This window comes from Leptodactylus fuscus, chromosome 5, assembly GCF_031893055.1.
Source record: "Leptodactylus fuscus isolate aLepFus1 chromosome 5, aLepFus1.hap2, whole genome shotgun sequence".
In the NCBI taxonomy this organism is placed as follows: Eukaryota; Metazoa; Chordata; class Amphibia; order Anura; family Leptodactylidae; genus Leptodactylus; species Leptodactylus fuscus.
Genome location: NC_134269.1, coordinates 209,691,729 through 209,712,212, shown reverse-complemented (window position 1 = coordinate 209,712,212; position 20,484 = coordinate 209,691,729).

Genomic DNA, 20,484 nt, shown 5'->3' with positions numbered 1-20,484 from the left:
ACAGTAGATGAAAAGATGAACGTACATATAGATATAAATGGCGAGTTGACTATACATATAGACATATATAGAACAGATAGATAACTAATACTAGGTGGCTAGAACAAAAATCCCGATAATTTGGAATTCATCTAATTCTTGTTTCAAAAATGACAAAAGTTTATATTTTCTAAGCCCGATATAATGTCACTATATTATCCTATAAGACCTAAGAATTAGTGACAGTGCAGTCTATGGAGTGACAACCACCTGCCTAGCGGACATTGTGGTGTTAGTTGTCAGGCTCGGGACAGTTTTGCATTTTACTGTAATTCCTGATAACTTACTCGAGTGTTTTCCTGCGACCGAGTATCCGCACTGTGTGTACCAGCCTCATTATATATCTCCTGACACTCATTATACCGCCATATACAGCACCGAACACTCAGGGATTCTCACTAGGTCTCATGAGCAAACTGCTATATGTACAGTAGAAGAATTATAACTCTGGGTTTGATGTTGCGACACACCTTCATCTACGTTTTTAACATCTTAATTTAAAAAATTTTTTTTTTTTTTTGCTCTCATTGTAATAGCGATGATATATTTTACTTTACCTGTAAATTTCTAAAAATAAAGAATATTCTGGCCTGTCTAGTCATAGACAACCTTGGTATGTTTTTGAAAAAATATAAATCAAAAAATGATCAATCCGGTCGATCGCTATAGGACAGATATAAAATAGAAAAGAAAAAGACTTAAAATATATATATTATAAAAAAAGACATAAAAGTATAAAAAAAGAAGTCTAAGGGGTTAAAAATTTGACATTCAGACATTATTATCACCGAGGCGACACCAATACATTGAATTTTTTCTCCCTAAAGTACAAAACTATTCCAACTGGTACTTGAAAAAAAAAAAAAAATCTTATTCTGTATAATTAATCTGTAAACTCAATGTAATAATCTGGCGGTATTTTTATATACCTTTATATTTAGTACAGAAAACATATTCCTACCTTAGTGACCAATGATTTCATTACTTAGGTTGTGGGTCAGATAATAGTATATAACAGTTGTCAAAAACTTAATAAAAAAACATAAAAAAAAATCTAATAATAATCAATAATAGTATATTAGGGAATACGGGTTTATTGCGTGTTCTCCTTTAAATATTTGCACAGTTTCTATACAACCTATCTATAGTGTTACTATGTTGATTATTCTATATTAGATGTATTTTTATGTGGTTCATATTCCCCTTGTATAAGACTCGGCTCCCCCCGGCCATACAACAGGCTTCCAAAGTAGAAAAAAAAAAAAATCTGCTTCATTTTCAGCAGCCTCAAGTGGAAGCTTCCTTCCGAACGTGGAAAAAAATGCGCTGAGCGCAGCAGTTTTAAAGCAGAATCTTATTTTTCCTTGATGGCACTGATCCCCACCCCATGTGCGCCCCTCCCTAATCTCATCGCAGCATTAACCTATCTCAGGATGGCCTCCAATCTCCGGTATCTTCTCCCGGTTACATCAGCAGCTGGATCAGAGCTGGAAGGAAGTAAATGTCGCTCTGCGTTTTCTGCAGATCATCTGAAGTCCATAAGAATAGGAATAGCGTTGCTTTCGGTTTCGGGACATGGACTTTGCCTGGGAAATGCAATGAACTTTTTTTTTTCCACGCCTTACAGTGTCTGTGTATAGGTAGATGTAGCAGAGCTGGATTTGTCATTTAACCCTTGAAGGGCATTCTTGTGCACCGTGCACATGACCACATGGCTAATATAACACAGCACCTATCTCAGTTTGGGGGACATGCTATACCCCTCTTTGTCTCCCGTTTCACACAAAGGTTGTTCTGTCAGATTCCAAACTTTGGAATTGTCTTCTAGACACATGGCGGCAGTTTCGTGGTTAAAACCACCCCCTGTACGAGCCAGTTTGGCCACCGCTGTGGCCAGGTAACCAGTAAGGTTGCGGCAGGGCCCAGGAGTAGACAGTAAGTACATTCCTACATACTTACCACTTTTAGGACTCCTGCCCCTTCTGTACACCGGTGTCCCTCTGACATAGGCACCTGTACCACAGAGGAGTGAGGAGTCCAAGGAGAGGTAAGTACTGATAGTACAGGTGGGACACTACACTGCATTATATTATGTGGGGGGACTTAGAGGACACTATAGTGTGTGTATAGTAGGTGCCCCCCAAGAATACCCCCCATGAAAAGCCTGTGTGCGCCATCGTAGTGCTGCAGTTCTATGTAAAACTACATATGTTCGATGACACAACATACTCAGCTCTGCTACGTGTGTATGGAAATTTCTACCAATGAGCTCTTCAGTACCGCAATACTGTGAACATGACCATTACTGTGATACACCACTCGCGCTTCATAGCCTTTGGCTTTCCCTCTGACCCATGACCAGACATTATGCGCCAGTTAAAGGTACACTGTTGTACTTTAAGCAAATATTCCTCTGCAAGGCAAAGTCTGCTAAATAAAGGGGACGCTTCATTAAAATAGTAGTCGCAGTCTTAAAATAGCAGCGAGTTGTCCCCCTGTCCAGTCTATGGCAGGACTGTACGAGCCTGGCACACAGAAGACAAAGGCCTGTGCTTTCGGAGAGGCCCGGTGGTGTTTATAGCCTATGAGGAGGCTCATGCTGGCAGTGCGAGCCCAGAATCTCTCAGAAGTATGTATGAATATTCATGTGGAGCCTGCACCTTGCCACGACTAATATTTAACCTCTACGGTGTCAGTAGCTGCCACGCACACTGCAGAGGAAACTTCAGGCAGCAGGAGACGGGGCGCAGAGGAATGGATGAAGTGCGGAGGTTGGAACCTATGGAAGGAGGGAACCTATATAAGGCCCGCACACTAATGTACATGCATGTATGCATGCTGGGTGTCTGATCTTATATGGAGGTACATGCAGGTTTTTTATATAAGGATTTGTCTTGCACAATAGTTTCATATCAGAGTTGCTGCTTGGATTTACTAGGCCGCAGTGCAGCAGATATATTAGGCCCTACACCTAAAGTTTACCATATACTTTGGAAGATAGCTGATGCTCATTTGGTCGACCGTTTGGAGAGGGAAGTAAGACTGCCAGAACAAAGGTTGGGCCTACTGAAATCGAACAGCCCAATCCTTTTTATCCCCTCCAGACTCTCTCAGACACAGATGGCTGATTAGTCCCACCAGAATCAGTGGGTTTGGCAGACATTAATGTAATGTGTAATGTTCGGCGAACCTTGTGAGACTTGTTTTGCAAATACTCGTGAGGTTCACCGGGCAGTTTTGCTTTGTTGACGTCATGATGCTATGATACAGACCTCAGTAGGTCCCGTGCTGTAGTCATGGACAGGCCAGAAGAAGCCCAGAGAGGAGGCCACAGCATCGGGTGTCACAATGGAGCCCAGGAGAGGTGAGTATAACTGTTTATAACTCAGAGTATTATAGTGATTTATAGGAGGAGAATACCAAAAGTTTTGGCCAAACCTGACATTTTTGGAAAATTCATAACAAATATGGCTCGTCTTAATCGGGTTCACTTATACCTAATAATGTGTAGGGCCACCTTAACCGCCATGGACTCAGGGGTGGACATACCACTGGTACAGATGCACTGAGGCCCAGGAGGTCAAGAGAACTTGCAGTTTTGGAGATTGTCCGGCTCAGTTCTGCTTCCATCATAGTTTATCCCCTGTCACTCAGATCTTTACGCATTTTTCCCCCTTCTCACCATTTCCAAGAACTAATGTTCACTTGCTGCTTTACCTATCCCATCCCCTGTGAGGCGTCCTTGTCACCAGATAAACTATATTATTCACTTTACCTACTACATACTGATCTTAAAGTGTACCTCTCATTTCCGGTGACTTTTCGGGATGAGGTGCCGTGTGTTTACATGAGCAGTAACACGATTTCTGGTCATTATAAGGCTTATATTCTACAGGTTTTTCCTCTGCATTCTCTATCTGTACTTTTCATTCCTCTCTGAGCTGGTGGGTGGTGACTAAATGCGTATACAGTAAGTATAGGGGGATCTGCTCACTCAGGCACAGCCCTAGAATTATGCAGGACATATATAGAGAAGTATTGACTTGGACTTATGTGAGTAACTTACTTTGATTGTTCTAGTTAACTTCTATTTAGCATCTGTCTTCTATTATCTCCTGCACTTCCTGTTCACTTCTTTTGCCCCTCCCCTTGTACAATTCTATACAGATGAGTCATGTGACCTGCATTCTGTTTAAGAGCAGTGGTTTTCACAGTGAAACTAGGCTTTATCATGTGCCTATGGCCTAAAATGTACAAAAGAGCTGATATTCACACAAGTGGTTTTGGAAATCCTACAAGGATAAAGCATGAGGAGGATGAACATTTTTCTATTTCTGTTCCCATTAGAGATAAGCAGATTCAGGTTCTCCTCAATCTGAAATTACTAAATTCGATAGACTTTATCACAATAACGTTGTGACTATATTCGTTCATTGGTCGAATCTTACAGAAAGTTCAGGACTTTTTCAGATTCTTGTATTGGAAACCAATTTTAGAGAACCAATAGGAAAGTGCTTAGCCAGGAGTGGCGCTGACTCACAAAATAAGTATCTTCACCATCCAAGTCCCCAATGGTCACACCACCACCAGTGAGATGTGGTGGAATAACTACTACCTTCATCTATTCTCATTATTGCCTTTATTAAAAGTCAAATCATATTTTAAAATTTTCCTAATTTCCCCCCAAATTTTTTCTTCTATCAATATAGGTGAACGGATCATCAACAAAAATCATACGTAGGCTGCAAGTACGACATTGGCCAGCAGGGACAAAGCATTATGCAATATGGAAGGTAACATCACAGGACTTCTAAAATGGATTGTCCGGTTTCGAAAATCCATCACACATAACCTATTATAAAAATCTGAATATATACAGGAAGATCCCACTCTCAGGATCCGTGGCGAGTGGTTGCAAAGTACATTTATCTTTCTGGAGGACTTGGTACATCCATGCATTAAATATAAAGTCTTTTGATTTTAATAACAAGTGCATAATGTTTCTTTTCCCCTGTAGTGGTGCTGCAGGGAAATGAAACACACACTACTGGGCTCCTCTGCAGATTACAGTACGAGATAGGAAAACCTCTCAGGATTTGTTTCGTTTCGGATTCGGGTGGCTCCGGTCCAAGATTTGTTTGAGGTAGAACAACTATGGGTATGAACCTTAAAATTGCTTAAAACATAGTGTATAACACTGTCAGGGCTCCTAGGAACCTATCTATAAAACATAGTGTATGACACTGTCAGGGCTCCTAGGAACCTATCTATAAAACATAGTGTAGAACACTGTCAGGGCTCCTAGGTACCTATCTATAAAACATAGTGTATAACACTGTCAGGGCTCCTAGGAACCTATCTATAAAACATAGTGTATAACACTGTCAGGGCTCCTAGGTACCTATCTATAAAACATAGTGTAGAACACTGTCAAGGCTCCTAGGAACCTATCTATAAAACATAGTGTATAACACTGTCAGGGCTCTTAGGAACCTATCTATAAAACATAGTGTAGAACACTGTCAGGGCTCTTAGGAACCTATCTATAAAACATAGTGTATAACACTGTCAGGGCTCCTAGGAACCTATCTATAAAACATAGTGTATAACACTGTCAGGGCTCCTAGGAACCTATCTATAACACATAGTGTATAACACTGTCAGGGCTCCTAGGTACCTATCTATAACACATAGTGTATAACACTGTCAGGGCTCCTAGGAACCTGTCTATAAAACATAGTGTAGAACACTGTCAGGGCTCCTAGGTACCTATCTATAACACATAGTGTATAACACTGTCAGGGCTCCTAGGAACCTATCTATAACACATAGTGTATAACACTGTCAGGGCTCCTAGGTACCTATCTATAACACATAGTGTATAACACTGTCAGGGCTCCTAGGAACTTATCTATAACACATAGTGTATAACACTGTCAGGGCTCCTAGGAACCTATCTATAACACATAGTGTATAACACTGTCAGGGCTCCTAGGAACCTATCTATAAAACATAGTGTATAACACTGTCAGGGCTCCTAGGAACCTATCTATAAAACATAGTGTAGAATACTCTTAGGGCTCCTAGGAACCTATCTATAAAACATAGTGTATAACACTGTCAGGGCTCCTAGGAACCTATCTATAAAACATAGTGTAGAATACTCTTAGGGCTCCTAGGAACCTATCTATAAAACATAGTGTATAACACTGTCAGGGCTCTTAGGAACCTATCTATAAAACATAGTGTAGAACACTGTCAGGGCTCTTAGGAACCTATCTATAAAACATAGTGTATAACACTGTCAGGGCTCCTAGGAACCTATCTATAAAACATAGTGTAGAATACTCTTAGGGCTACTCTATTTAATTTCTATCTCTCTAAGGCAAACCCAGTCTGTTATGTCAATGTGAAAGTGACATTATACTCTGGGGTCTCTTTAGAAGCCCAGGGAGGTGACAAAAAAAAAAATCATATTCACCTTCCTTTACCTCTTTTGGGCTTCCTCGCAATGCTGTCTCTCTGCCAATGGTTCTTAAACTTGTTTGAGGTACCGAACCCACCAGTTTCATATGCACATTCACCAAACCCTTCTTTGGTGATAAATCAAATATGATTTTTTTTTACAAATTCAAGACATAGGTATATGTTTTTTTACTGGTACACAAAATGAACCATGCATAGGGCCTCCGGTTCGATCGAACCCTGGTTAAAGGGGCTCTATCAGCAAAATCATGCTGATAGAGCCCCACATATGCGTGAATAGCCTTTAAAAAGGCTATTCAGGCACCGCTAAAGTTATATTAAACTACCCCCCAGTTTTAAAATAATACCCTAAAAAAGAATATGATATACTTACGCATCGTGCACGGTGGGCGGGCATTCAGGGTCCGCCGTCTTCTTCATCCACGCCTCCTCTTCCTGCGTTGTCCTCGGGTCCCATCTTCCTCCGGCGCTCGTGAACTGACATTGCTTTAAAAAAATGGCCTGGGCGTATGTGCAGTAGCATGCTGCTTCTACTACAGCTACTGTGCATGCGCCCTTTAAGAATCTCTGCTCTCTGCCTTCTGTGTGATGTCATGCGCCTCGGGCTTTACTGCTGAGGCCTGTGATTGGGCCTGAGTGATGGCATGGGCATGCTGAGCGTCATGACATTGTGACCGTTGGTGGCTCAATCTCCAGCTTCAGAGGTCACCCCGGGCACATGACATCACAAGAAGAGGACAAGATGCCACGAGGAAGCCCAAAAGAGCTAAGAGAAGGTGAGTATGAGTGTTTTTTTTTGTTTTTTTTTAAAGGGACAACCTGTAAAGGGCGTCTGTCACCAGCATAAGTCTATAGAAGAGTACTGTCAGTGTGGCGTTCTTCAATGCCCAGCGACGATGTTGGCATGAGGCCAAAGCCTCTGACAGTAGAGTGATATGGGTAGCTGAAACTATCGGCACTTATATCTTTGACATCGGCGCACATACTGGTTTTGCAGCAGTATGTACTATGTCACATAGTAGAGGACATGAAAGGTCATCTTTGACATAAAATAAAAGCTGGTATTAGTCCCGCAGTAAGCCAGACTGCAAGGCATCACTCTACCTGGCCAGTGTTCATACATTTCCAGTCACCTGTATGTGTCCTTGCTTCACATTCCTAGTCATCTCTGCATTTAACATTATTTCCTTTGTCTTTTGGGAAAACATGGATCGGGGTTTAGAGGAATGAAGGTTAAATTTCAAAGACTATTTTATTGGAACAAAAGAAAATAGAAATTGTAACCTTGGTCGATGTTGATGGTTTATATCAGGAAGAAAACAAGCAGAGGTAACTGGCATTATTGGTTCTCTTAAATGGGTAAGTGGCTTGATATATGTTTTTACTAACACAATACAACGCTGCTAAAACATTTCACCACCGTACGGCCGGCCGTCTGTTGTTGCATGAATCATTTTATGATGGCAAAAAAGAAATAAATACATTTTGCACTGTGTGAGGTTTTCTTTATTAAATTTACCTTGTGTTCCTTCTTTATTGTACATGACAAAAACTCTGCACGTCAAAAAACTTTGGAATATCAAGGACAATCCTTTGTACTTTTGTTTATATGAGTGGGACTCTTAGTAGTCCCTCCTAACCTGTAAACATTCTCATAAGGCTTTGAAACAAGACTTCAGAATGTGCTATTTTCCTATGTGTACTGTCCTAGAGTGCACTAGAGAAGAAGCTGGAAGGCCACATTCTTTCTCTACAAAGATAAGCTTGCTTTGTTGTTATTTCTGGTTGTTTCACCTTATTTGCTATCCTGTAGACAAGGGGTTACTCACTGATTGGGTGGGGTACAACTGCTGAAAACAGAACAGATCAGCAGCAGATTAAGCCTTGTGTTTTCTGTGTTTCTACAGGGCTGGTTGAGGAACATGCATTGGGGGAAATATTATCTCCTGTACTTTAACATTCATTTCTAGGTTTAGCGTTACTGTAGATGTGTTCAGAACATCTGATGCAGTTTTTAACATTGGAAGAACACACGGATATCCCAAGCTAGGAAAAGAAAAAGTCCAATAAGTATAATGGTTCCCAATCTCACATTCTGGATTAATATTGCAATTCCCCTTCTAATACTGTAGAGGGGCAAACTAGAGAAAGAAGTTCACTCAATAGAGCTATGGGGTTGGGTATGAAGAGCATGCTGGGTGGTCAACCCACAGTCTAACGTAGTACCGTGTCATGAGGTAGTCTTGTAGGCATTGCCAAGGTCCTGAAGCATTGGGCCGGGAAATACCAATTTAAGGCGAAACAAAATGTCTAGGTAAAAAATTCACAACAATAGGTCATATGGACAGAGGTGTAACATGAAGTTCTGGGGCCCCAGTGGAAAATCTGTAGTCCCCACAACGATAATGTATTATTTGTAGTAATGGTCTCCTCAAACTGAGAAGATAATGGGCCTGAGTGCAAGTGAACCTTCTGCACCTGTGTCGGTGCACCAAAAGATAAAGCAAAGTCTGGTTAAAATATGGAGTCAAGTCAAATCTGCTCAAAATACATCGGTTATATAACCACCTACAGTTTCAGACTGACCTACCGGAGTACTAGAGGGTCCTCTGGTGGGCCAGGGCTTTAACACATTAATGGTCCCCCAAATTTGAAGGATACTATAGTCTAGCAGTTCTTGGAGGGTGGGCCCGAGAATCATTTTTTGGTGGGTTGAGGGATTCTCAGTGTTGGCAGCCATCCATAAGGTGTCTATAGACACCTTTAAAACCCAAATAAATCCAAAAAATTGAGAAAGATACAAAGGCTGCTTCATATTTCAGAAGTGTTTCCCACCATTCTTCCTTACGCGCAAAGTTCAAGCCAAGCAGAAATGAAGGGGGTGAAATGAAAGCCATGAGCGCAGGCTGTCTCGGCCACTGGGGCGTCGGATAAAGACAATTTTTTTTTCCATTCTCAATTATCATTAGTGCAAAAAAACTCCTCAAAAAGCATAAACAAAATGGAGGGTGTTAGTCAAAACAGTCACGAGCAAGTCGTCAAGGAAACAAAAGGCTTTCTGTGTTTATTTAGTTCTTGCACCGATAAGGAGGAGTCTTTGTACTCATAATTTCACACACATCACAAAAAAGAAGCCATGCTGAGTGCGGGCTGACACAGCTCGTCTGAAATGCCACGGGCCTTGCCGACAGCTCTGTTAACCCGTCCGATGCCAGGAAGAGTCTCACATCGCCACCTGCCTTGGAACATGTCCCCAGATTTATAAGTATTTTTGTGAATTTTATGAGCTGGAAATGAAGTTTTTGACAATTTTTTTTAAATTGAACTGTTATTAATGTAAAGATTAAAAAAATAAATTAATCCTCATCCCATGATTAGGGTTGGCTTTAGGGGTGTGTATGGGACATGTGAAAACAATGGGTGCGTGTTACTTTACCGAAGGGCCCGGGCACCTGGTTCACTAGAATGACAGCTTTGGGACTCGTGCACATGATCTCTGTCATGTGGTCATCCATGAAAAACAGGCTGGATGACCCACAGGAGGCATACGTCTGAAGTTTCTGTGTATAAGTCAGAGCCGCAAAATGGGCAAGAATAGGACTTACTCGGACATAAGTCCCCACATGGACTCTGTGAAAAAAAAAAAAAAAAAATGTGCATGAGGCCATAGAAATGAATGGACAGTACACAAACCGCCCCCCAAAAAACCAACAATTGTCTGGCCATCACAATTTGGTCCCTGCCACAGTCACTCAGGTCCTTACGCTTTCTATAGTTGCCCATTTTTATTGGTTCCAACATATCAAATCCTACCACTGACTGTTCACTTTCCTGCCTGATATGTCCCACCCTTTCACAAGCACCTTTGGCACAAAATATGATTATGGGGGTGGCCATCTTGTCTGAGCTTCTCCTAGCTTCTGGTAACAGCAGTCAGTGATCTGCTTTGCAGCATAGTAACCATAGGCGGTTATAGTCTGGAGCCGATTCAGTGAAGTCTATGGGAGGGTTTTGAGGACATGCTCTGTGCATGGAGTGGGAGGAGCTAAGCTGTGACATCATCCATTGTCAGTAGTGGATGTAATGATGGGTCAGTGGTGATATCTAAAGAGGTGTTATCTTTTATGGTAATCCTGTCTGCAATGCAAGTGAGGTGACTGCTGCAATTAAACCCCCTAAAAAAATGGCAATTGCCAGTCTTTTATTAGGCTTAGCGGCTAGAAAGAAAACTGTAGGATTTATAAATAAAAAAATATATACATATATTATAACATGGAAAATTAAAAATAAAGTTAAGTTATCTTAAAAAAATGTGTTAATAAAAAGTTGGTTTGAGGATTAGGCCCCGTGTAGCGAAACTCATTATAAAAACACGTTAAAAAAAACTGCTAAAATGCATTTTCGCAGGGTTTTCCTTTGACGGGTTGTGATTTTCAAAAACTTTTTTTGCATTTTTTTCTGCAATACGTGGTTGGGATTAGCCAGAATTTCGTTCACTTTGCAGGTACTGTAAAACACAGTGTTTTTTGCTACGGCTTTCTCCTGGAGCCAAAATGAATGTGGGGCTTCAGCCTAAGGACTAGTGACTGCGTATTTTGGTCCTGATTTTGAAGCAGGAAGCGCGTCAGAATCAGGACCAAAATGCACCTGCCGCGGCTAGCCGCGACTTTTGCGGCATCCGACAGTCGCGGCTTCCCACTCTGGAGTAGGCGTAAATGAATGGGCCTAGTCCGGAGGGATTGTCTTGACGCGGACGCCTCAAGAAAGGGCAGCTCGCTTCTTTTTTCAAAACAAACCGCTAGCAGAAAAATGATCGCTAGCTGTCTCCATAGACCTGTATTGTGAGGGGGTGGATTTTGAAGTGGATTCCGTGCCAAAATCCGCCCCCTCTTGCCCCATGTGAACTAGCCCTTAGAGGTAATCCTTTCTCTAGTGGCACATTCCCGAAATGTTTCTACTTTTCCTTCCTTAAAAAAAAAAAATCCTTCCACAAAGAAAGGCAAAAAAGACGATGTCCATATAAAAACATAACAATCAACACTTAGCCTAGGTTTAGTAAATTCTGAGGTTTACTACCAAAACCCTTTCACCACAAGGCCTGCCGCAACGCAAGCCAGCTAACACCACAGCTCATGTGCTAATTACACAGGAAGCAAAACATTTGGCCTGAAAGGTTCATTTATTTTGTTGATATACTACATATGACTCCTTCGAGGCACTTGTGAAGTATAGAGGTAACACGTCATAGCGAGAGACTTGAAACAATATCGTAAAACCCAGCGGTGTGAAATGCGCCAACCCCGGTGCTGAGCACAGGAACTCCTTGTTAGAACCATTTTTTCCCCTAAAGGTCATCAGACGTCTTTTTTTGGAAAGTCTTCAAACACTCGGTGTATCCAAGCAGCTGTGGAGGTTCTGAGGGCGACGTCTGACTGTATCACCGGTTTGTACAATGGGTCGGCTCTGGCTGTGCAGTTTTAGGGGCTGGGTTTTACTAATGCTTTGATCATATGCAAAGAGTCAAATAAGGAAAACAGGGATAGGAACCATCCAGGACCAAGGCAATTATGGGCTTAAAGGGGTTAAGGAAAGGTCAATATTAAATCTTGGAGGGTCCAACATCTGAGACCCCTGTAAATCTGCTACTCCCGGGACAGTGCAGCTTCCAGTATTGTTTACACGCCAGGAGCCTTACAGCCTGTAGCAGCAGGGTTTGTTGCTGCATTGACATCTAGGAGACCAAGAATACCTATAGGACAAGTCAATGAATTTTGTGGCATAATTTTGAGGCTGGTAACTAAGGCTAGGTTGTATCGGAGTCTACCAAAATTGGTGGAGAGAAAAGTTCTGCAAGGAGGACTTTTTTCTCCACTGGTTCCAGTATAAAAATGGCGGAAACCCGATGGACACGCATCAGACCCAACTATAGACAGGCTCTTTGTTATATGGGTCCCCCGGTGGGGGGATAAGTCAACAGAAATGGGAAGGAGGGGGGGTCACATAATGGGAAGAATGGGGGTCACATGAGACTGTGATAACGCTTTACGAAAGAGGAAGAAAGTGCGGTACAAAAATTCTTACAATACGTGACTGTTTGGAAATGTAGGAAATTGAGAATTCTTGGACTTCAGGGAGGTCTGGGACACTGAACCACCCACAAGCCCATATGGACCAGTGGCTTAGTGTCCCAAATTGCCCTGTAATAAAGCCATCCACACCCGCAATAAAAATAAAAAAAACATTACACTCACCTGCCATTGTACTTCTTCCATATAGCCAGAGGAGTACACCTCAACTCCAGTGCACATGCCCCGTATCTCTGGTACTTGCACAGTGAAGTCAAAGTGTACATCTCTGGCTTCACTGAAGAACAGCGCAGTGGCCCCCACACAGTATATCCTGCTCTACAGTGGCCCCAACACAGTACAATTTGCTCCACAGTGGCCCCACACAGTATAATCTGCACCACAGTGGCCCCCACACAGTATAATCTGCTCTATAGTGGCCCCCACACAGTATAATCTGCTGCACAGTGGCCCCCATACAGTATAATCTGCTGCACAGTAGCCCCAACACAGTACAATTTGCTTCACAGTGGCCTCCCAGCAGTATAATCTGCTCCACAGTGGCCCCCACACAGTATAATCTGCTGCACAGTGGCCCCCCACAGTATAATCTGCTGCACAGTGGCCCCCCACAGTATAATCTGCTCCACAGTGGCACCCACACAGTATAATCTGCTGCACAGTGGCCCCCCACAGTATAATCTGCTCCACAGTGGCCTCCACACAGTATAATCTGCTGCACAGTGGCACCCACACAGTATAATCTGCACCACAGTGGCCCCCACACAGTATAATCTGCACCACAGTGGCCCCCACACAGTATAATCTGTTTCACAGATGGGTGCCCACAGAGAGGGCTCTGAGTGCCACCTCTGGTACATGTGCTATAGGTTCGCCATCACAGGCATAGGGTATCCAGGAGAGATTGTCCAGTCCCTGATTGTCACCTTGCCTATAGAGGGGGCAATGATATCAGGATCGAATAGAACCAAACAAAATATTAGGCTAGCTTTGATGTGTCTGTTGTTCTGCTCCGTTGGAGGACCAGAACAATGGACAAATGGACTGCAAAAACAAATGGAGCTCGACAGACCCCATTTACTATGATGGGGTGCATTAGGTACATGTTCATTTTAACTGTACCCGGCAGACATGCAAAATTCATTTGTCTGGTGATTTTCGATGAAGACTGCGACAGAGACTCCGAAGCAGATGTGAACCAAGCCTTAAGGGCAAATATGTCCATCTTTTATTGGAGGGGCACATACTTTTTTCAGATTATACTACAACCAGTTTTTCATTTGGCCACTGCTCTAAATATTCTTCATATTTCAATAAAATACTCAAAACACTCGTAGACCAGTGCTGAGTCATCGTAACGCCAAGCGTATAACCTCTGCGGATAAGTGACAGGAAAGGTAAATACGTCTTGTATATCAGACACAGATGCAAAGCTGGAGACGGGAGTTCATCTGTGCGTCTAGACACATTATTTAGAGCGTGATACGTTGCCCCAAAAGTGTTAACTAAATATTGATGAAATCTGCTGTAATTTATTGGCTTAGGTAAGTGTCGCAGGACATGCGTCGCCCTGTCAGCGGAGAAACGCTCCTATACATTTGGAGTAACCAGAACAGGAAGCCATTAACAATGTTTTTAGACTTCACCTTTATTTTTCAAGAATTATGTCACGTAAACTGCGAGCCTGATGCGTTACGCTGAATTCATCTCTCGCCAGGGATTTACCATCCCCTTGAGAAGTCGATCTAGAAAACAACATTTCTTGTTGTTCTGCAGCCGCCGGTACGTATATGACCGAGGTCATTCTGGGGGTTTTCTGCATTTTGTTGTGCGAATTCTATAACTAAATCTCAGTTGACTTTGCTAATATCTGCTCACAAATGCATATTACTGGTCTATTTTGGACCCCATGCACATGGTTTGGAAAAAATTATGCAAGGAATGGACCTTAAAGGGATTCTATCATTAAAATGCTATTTTTTCTGACTAACACGTAGGAATAGCCTTAAGAAAGCCTATTCGTCTCCTACCTTTAGATGTCTTCTCCATTCGTTAGAAATCCCGGTTTTCTTCGGTATGCAAATGAGTTCTCTCGCAGCACTTGGGGCGGGCCCAATGATGCAAGAGAATTCTCCAGCGCCGCCTCCATCTGCGTTTGGAATGGCCTCTTTCCGTGTCTTCTTCTGGCACTCGTTCCTGCTATTCTCTCCTATGTGTGTGCAAACAGGAAGCTGAGTCATCATCATCATCATCATCATCAGCCTCCCATAGGAAACAATAGCAAACCAGTCTAATTAGCTTATGAATAAAAATGGTCTTATTCAGAAACCACTGAGGCAATTTACATACTAAAGGTAGGTGTGGAATAGCATTTCTATAGGCTATACAAGGATGTGATTAGTTAAAAATGATTTTTCCCAATGATAGAGCCCCTTTAAGTGATTGGTGGGGGTCCAGCACCCAGGATCTGCAGATCAGCTCATGGGTGTTGCAGCCTCTTCCTTGTGTCAATATTCATTGGTCACATGGTAGAGCAGCAGCTCAGTCCCAATCAGCGGAAATAAGCCACTACAAGTGGAGTCTATCCGGTCCTAAGTAATGGATGACCTTAATGGACGACCTATCCTTAGGATAGTTCATTGACTAATGTCAGCAGAGATCTGACACCCAGGCCCTGGCTGAACAGATGTTAGCACTGTACATTGTATACTGGCAATGCTTGGTATCCCAGCTCAACCCATTTATTTGGATGGGACTAAGTTGCAATCAGGCCATGCGACTGATAAATGTGACATCACATGACCTAGGAATTGGAAGCTTTTTCAATAGCTGATCTGTGGGTGTCGTAGGTGTTGGACCCCCATGCACCGTCAATGGGTGGCCTATCCTGATGACTGGATACACGCACACTCAGCCTGAGGTCAGGGAAATCTGCTGTCAGCTAATAAAGACCCATCCATGAGTCATATGTAATGTTGCTGTCTCTTTGTGTTGCCCCTCTGGTATATGGGCCGGGGGGCATTTGTTACCGTTATACTCCCTATAGTTGTGTCTCAGCTATTCGGCAATGATCATGACATCCCTCACCATTTTCTAGCAGGTCACTTTTGAGGTCCTGAGAAGTGGTTATTGAAAGTAGCTCAGGAAAATACAGATGGAACATTTCTCTAACAAATACTTAAGAAACTTCTTGACATTGTCTCAAAGGACCTTTTGTGGCCTGAGAAGCAAAAGCATACCTGACATGAATGTTATCCCACTGGTCAAGCATAATGGAAGGAAGATTTTGTGGAGAGCTTGGAAACATTTCCATTCCTACACAATGACTTCTGACGTGTTTTGTCTGGGGTGTACTATGGCTGGAGTTATTTAAGGTAACTCTCTCAGTTCCGTATCCACAACCTGTTTGTCCAGAGCCAAACAAATCATGTCATTGTGCAAATAGTATTTAGTCACTGCTGCTAACATTAACATTGATGCCTATGGTGGTGCAGCTGTCATACAGTGCAAGAGATGAGGTGCCAATATCAGCATCAATGAAATCTCAGGCACATCGCGTAACAAGAACTGAATGTATCCCTGACGTAGTGATAGTGATGGCAGCAATGAAGAGCAGATTGTGAAAATATTTATTATCTTCCAGAGCTGTGCTCACTATACTGCTGGTGCAGTCACTGTGTACGTACATTACATTACTTATCCTGTATTATACCCCAGAGCTGCGCTCACTATTCTGCTGGTACAGTCCCTGTGTACATACATTACATTACTTATCCTGTATTATACTCCAGAGCTGCGCTCACTATACTGCTGGTACAGTCACTGTGTACATACATTACATTACTTATCCTGTACTGATCCTGAGTTACATCCTGTATTATACTCCAGAGCTGCGCTCACTATTCTGCTAGTACAGTCACTGTGTACATACATTACATTACTTATCCTGTATTATACTCCAGAGCTGCGCTCACTATTCTGCTGGTACAGTCACTGTGTACATACATTACATTACTTATCCTGTATTATACCCCAGAGCTGCGCTCACTATTCTGCTGGTGCAGTCACTGTGTACATACATTACATGACTTATCCTGTATTATACTCCAGAGCTGCGCTCACTATTCTGCTGGTACAGTCACTGTGTACATACATTACATTATTTATCCTGTATTATACTCCAGAGCTGCGCTCACTATTCTGCTGGTGCAGTCAATGTGTACATACATTACATTACTTATCCTGTACTGATCCTGAGTTACATCCTGTATTATACTCCAGAGCTGCGCTCACTATTCTGCTGGTGCAGTCACTGTGTACATACATTACATTACTTATCCTGTATTATACTCCAGAGCTGCACTCACTATTCTGCTGGTGCAGTCACTGTGTACATACATTACATTACTTATCCTGTATTATACTCCAGAGCTGCACTCACTATTCTACTGGTACAGTCACTGTATACATACATTACTTTTAAAGACATATTTAGATTCATAATCCCTTTGAAGACTTGAACTGCTTTGTCATTTTCTCAAAAATCCATAATACTGACCAGCAACAACTGGTCCATGTGCACTCAATGCAGCAGAGTGCATAAAAAAACTACTCAAAACTGGGGCCAAATACAGACCAAAAATGAATCCACGAGGAAGTCGAATATTGGATGAAACTCTAACACAACAAGGAGAGGACCTTTCAGACGACCTTGTGTAAACAAACCCTAAATTGTGTTGTAGCTTATTTTCCATAGCTGAACTCTGTATAGAAACTTGGAGGCCAAAGTGGAAGGGATGCAAAAGCGATCCTGCTGAACAGAAAATGCCTTTTGAAAGATAAACTGGTCTTCTGAGGATGATCCAGCTAAAACAACATCTGAAAAACTCAGGAGGATACTCGATGGCAGAAGCTTTTAGTAATTAAGCACATGTGGAGCTCTTGTTTGTCATCGATACCAAAACATTGGATGGGACTAGCACGAAAAACATAAAACACAAAAACAATAAGGACGTAACAATCCGCTCAGTGTGAAACACAACACCACACGTAGGGGTAGTTAGGTGATGGTCGCCTTGATCTGGTTACTTCACGTTTCTGCAAATCCTGAAATATCATTGCCGGTTTGACACCCTACCAGATAGATTGGCCTTTGGTCCTTTACTTGATTTTCTTGAATGTAGGCCATGAATTTTTATAGCAAATCCAATTCTCAAACCAAAATTCTCACTGGAGACTTCATCAGGTGTTTGTGTCTTTTTCTCCATTTATATCGAAGAGTGCTCAATTTTGTTGGTTGTCTTTGGAAACATTGTCAGGCGTCTGAGTTAACAATTTCAAAAGGTTGTCCAGGATTTAAAGAACCAGGATGTCTTAGAAGAACACCAACTCCGCTCCTCAAGGCTGGACTCCACAAGACCTCCGAAAGTGTCCTGTGACTAGCAGCAGATGCTTTGAAGAGGACCTTTCACCACCTCCACCAAATCAAGTTCTTAGCCTCTGTTAATAGACGCCGCTTCACTGATTCCAGCGCAATTGGAATTTTTTCTCAGGTCTCCACCATTCCAAGGAACAAAATTAGGTCATTTTTTTGGTGTCTGATGTGTTATGTCAGCTCAAAAAAAGGCGGGGGGCGTGATTCAGAGCTACAGCCAGAGGTGGACAGTAGAGATGGGTAACAGAGCTCAAAATCACATCTCTTGCTTGGCACCAAAACTAACAGCATTGATTGTTTGGGAATGGTGGGGGCTAGAGAAAAAAAATTCCAAACGTTCCAGAATCCAGACTGGAGCGGCGCCTATAAATTGATATACTTGTTGGAGGTGAAAGGTCCTCTTTAAGACCTGTAATTTGTGAGTTGGGCCTCCATGGATAGAGGTGTGTTTTCAGGAAATACTGTTGCCACGAAGGAGTGTCCTTGGCCCATGCAATGTTTAGATAGTATCCACATGAATGCCAGGATCTAAGGTTTCTCAGCATCACACTGCTTTTGATGACTTCTCTACTGCCTATGGCGTCGTCTCTTCCGTAGGTAAGCAATGCACATCTACCTGGCTATCCACATGATGTATAGACAAATATATTTTATCAGTCCAGGCCACCTTCTTCCAATGCTTCATGATCAATCTTCACTTCTCCTGTCTGTGGTAAGTTTGTGTGTTACAAAAATGTTCCCCTTTGCGGGGAAGCCCCGTCGCTTTGATGGCACAGAAGGCTGCCTTTATGTGTCGTGACATGGATGAAAAATTTACTATTCATGCACCTTTTTTGTCCCAATGTCACATAAAATATGACCAGGAGACCGATGGATGGGGGAGTCTTCCATTAGGCTTGTGAGATTTGCCCACTCTTCCGTGACTCCAGGAGATCACCCGTCAATTTGGAAGAGTTGGCAAGAGCTTTTAATCTCGTGACTGATAGATGTATGATAGTGTCCAGTCCAAAATAAAAATTTTGCCTGGACGATGAATAGTCCAGTGCACAGCTTTGTAAAGACAGTCCTATGCTACACTGGTCTTCATATCGCCTGCGTCATTGGAGGTTGCTCCTAATTTATTTTGAAGTGCGCCTTGTCATAAATAAGCTTATTCTCCATCAGTCCGTGTACCTAGACCAAAATTGACGCCATCTTGTAGGTTGTGTACTCTTATGCCAAAAAACTAGTGTCAATAATGATAAATCTGGCGTGGCTGATGGCTCTGCACACAGCACATCATGTCACGTATTTATATGTTCTCCTACATTCTCTATGTATCCTGACAGCTTGGTTATTTGGCATAAGATCAAAAATATCAGACTTTTTTTTTTGTTTCTTAAAGGTGCATTCTCAGTTCATGCTTGATAATGAGACCCGCACCTATGTCGAGAACAGGATTCCTCATGGGGAGGCCAGTGGTTGCTGATGAAAGGTGGCCATGCAGCTTTTTCCATTTCTTTCTATGTGAATATGCCTTAAATGTCTAAAATGGAAGTGTCCTGTTAAGTGTTAAAAAATAGGTCATGGGCTATGTCACATGAGCGGATTATCTACCCAGCATATCTGTTCTGTAGGAAGCTGGCATCTCACATGTAGGCCCCCTGTTGGCTTTGTACAAATGTGGCACCTGTCCCAGTCTGGGCGCATGGTGAATATGATGCAATCGGGCATCAGGATAATACCATTCACACCCTATCGGTGGATCTATAATTTATAACCCCGGCCTACACAAGCAGTTTTGTTTTCTTCCTGTCATGACATGAAGATGAATTTCAGCTCCGCTCTAGGTGACACAAGCCTCATCCACATCACTGCCATTTTTCTCAGCACTTTCTATTCAGAATGGCCCTAGAGTATTAAGCAGACCTGGAAAGATGCCCGCCTCATAAAAGGCATTATGCCCCTCATCGCCAGATGAGCCTGCACAGAGACTTTGCTAACATGTCGGCTCAAATCTCAGCGAAATCAGCTTTTTAATATATTTCTGGCCGTTCTCGGTGTAATGAGCTGTGACGTAGCTGTATAGGAATAATCCTCAAAACACGTCAGCAGGACACAAGTCTGGCACTTACAGGGGGTCTATAGGACAGGTGATAAAAGTGTGATCACTGCGAGTTCCACTGCTGGAGACCCTGGAGAACCTGAGAATGGGGGCCATTTAACGGTGGCGGTGCCCATTAATCTCATGAAGACTGAATTGAGCAAAAGGATTGAGAGTTGAAGTTCAATATGCCTCTTCTGTCATGGAAGTTAGGGGCCCCGATACATATAAGATACAAAGCCAGTCCCACCAAAATTGGGAAGTTTGGTAAACTTTTCTGGTGAATGGAATGGGGGGGGTACGCTGAACCTTTAATAGAGGTATTCTTCCCTAGAAGCATTGTTTGTAATAGGGTG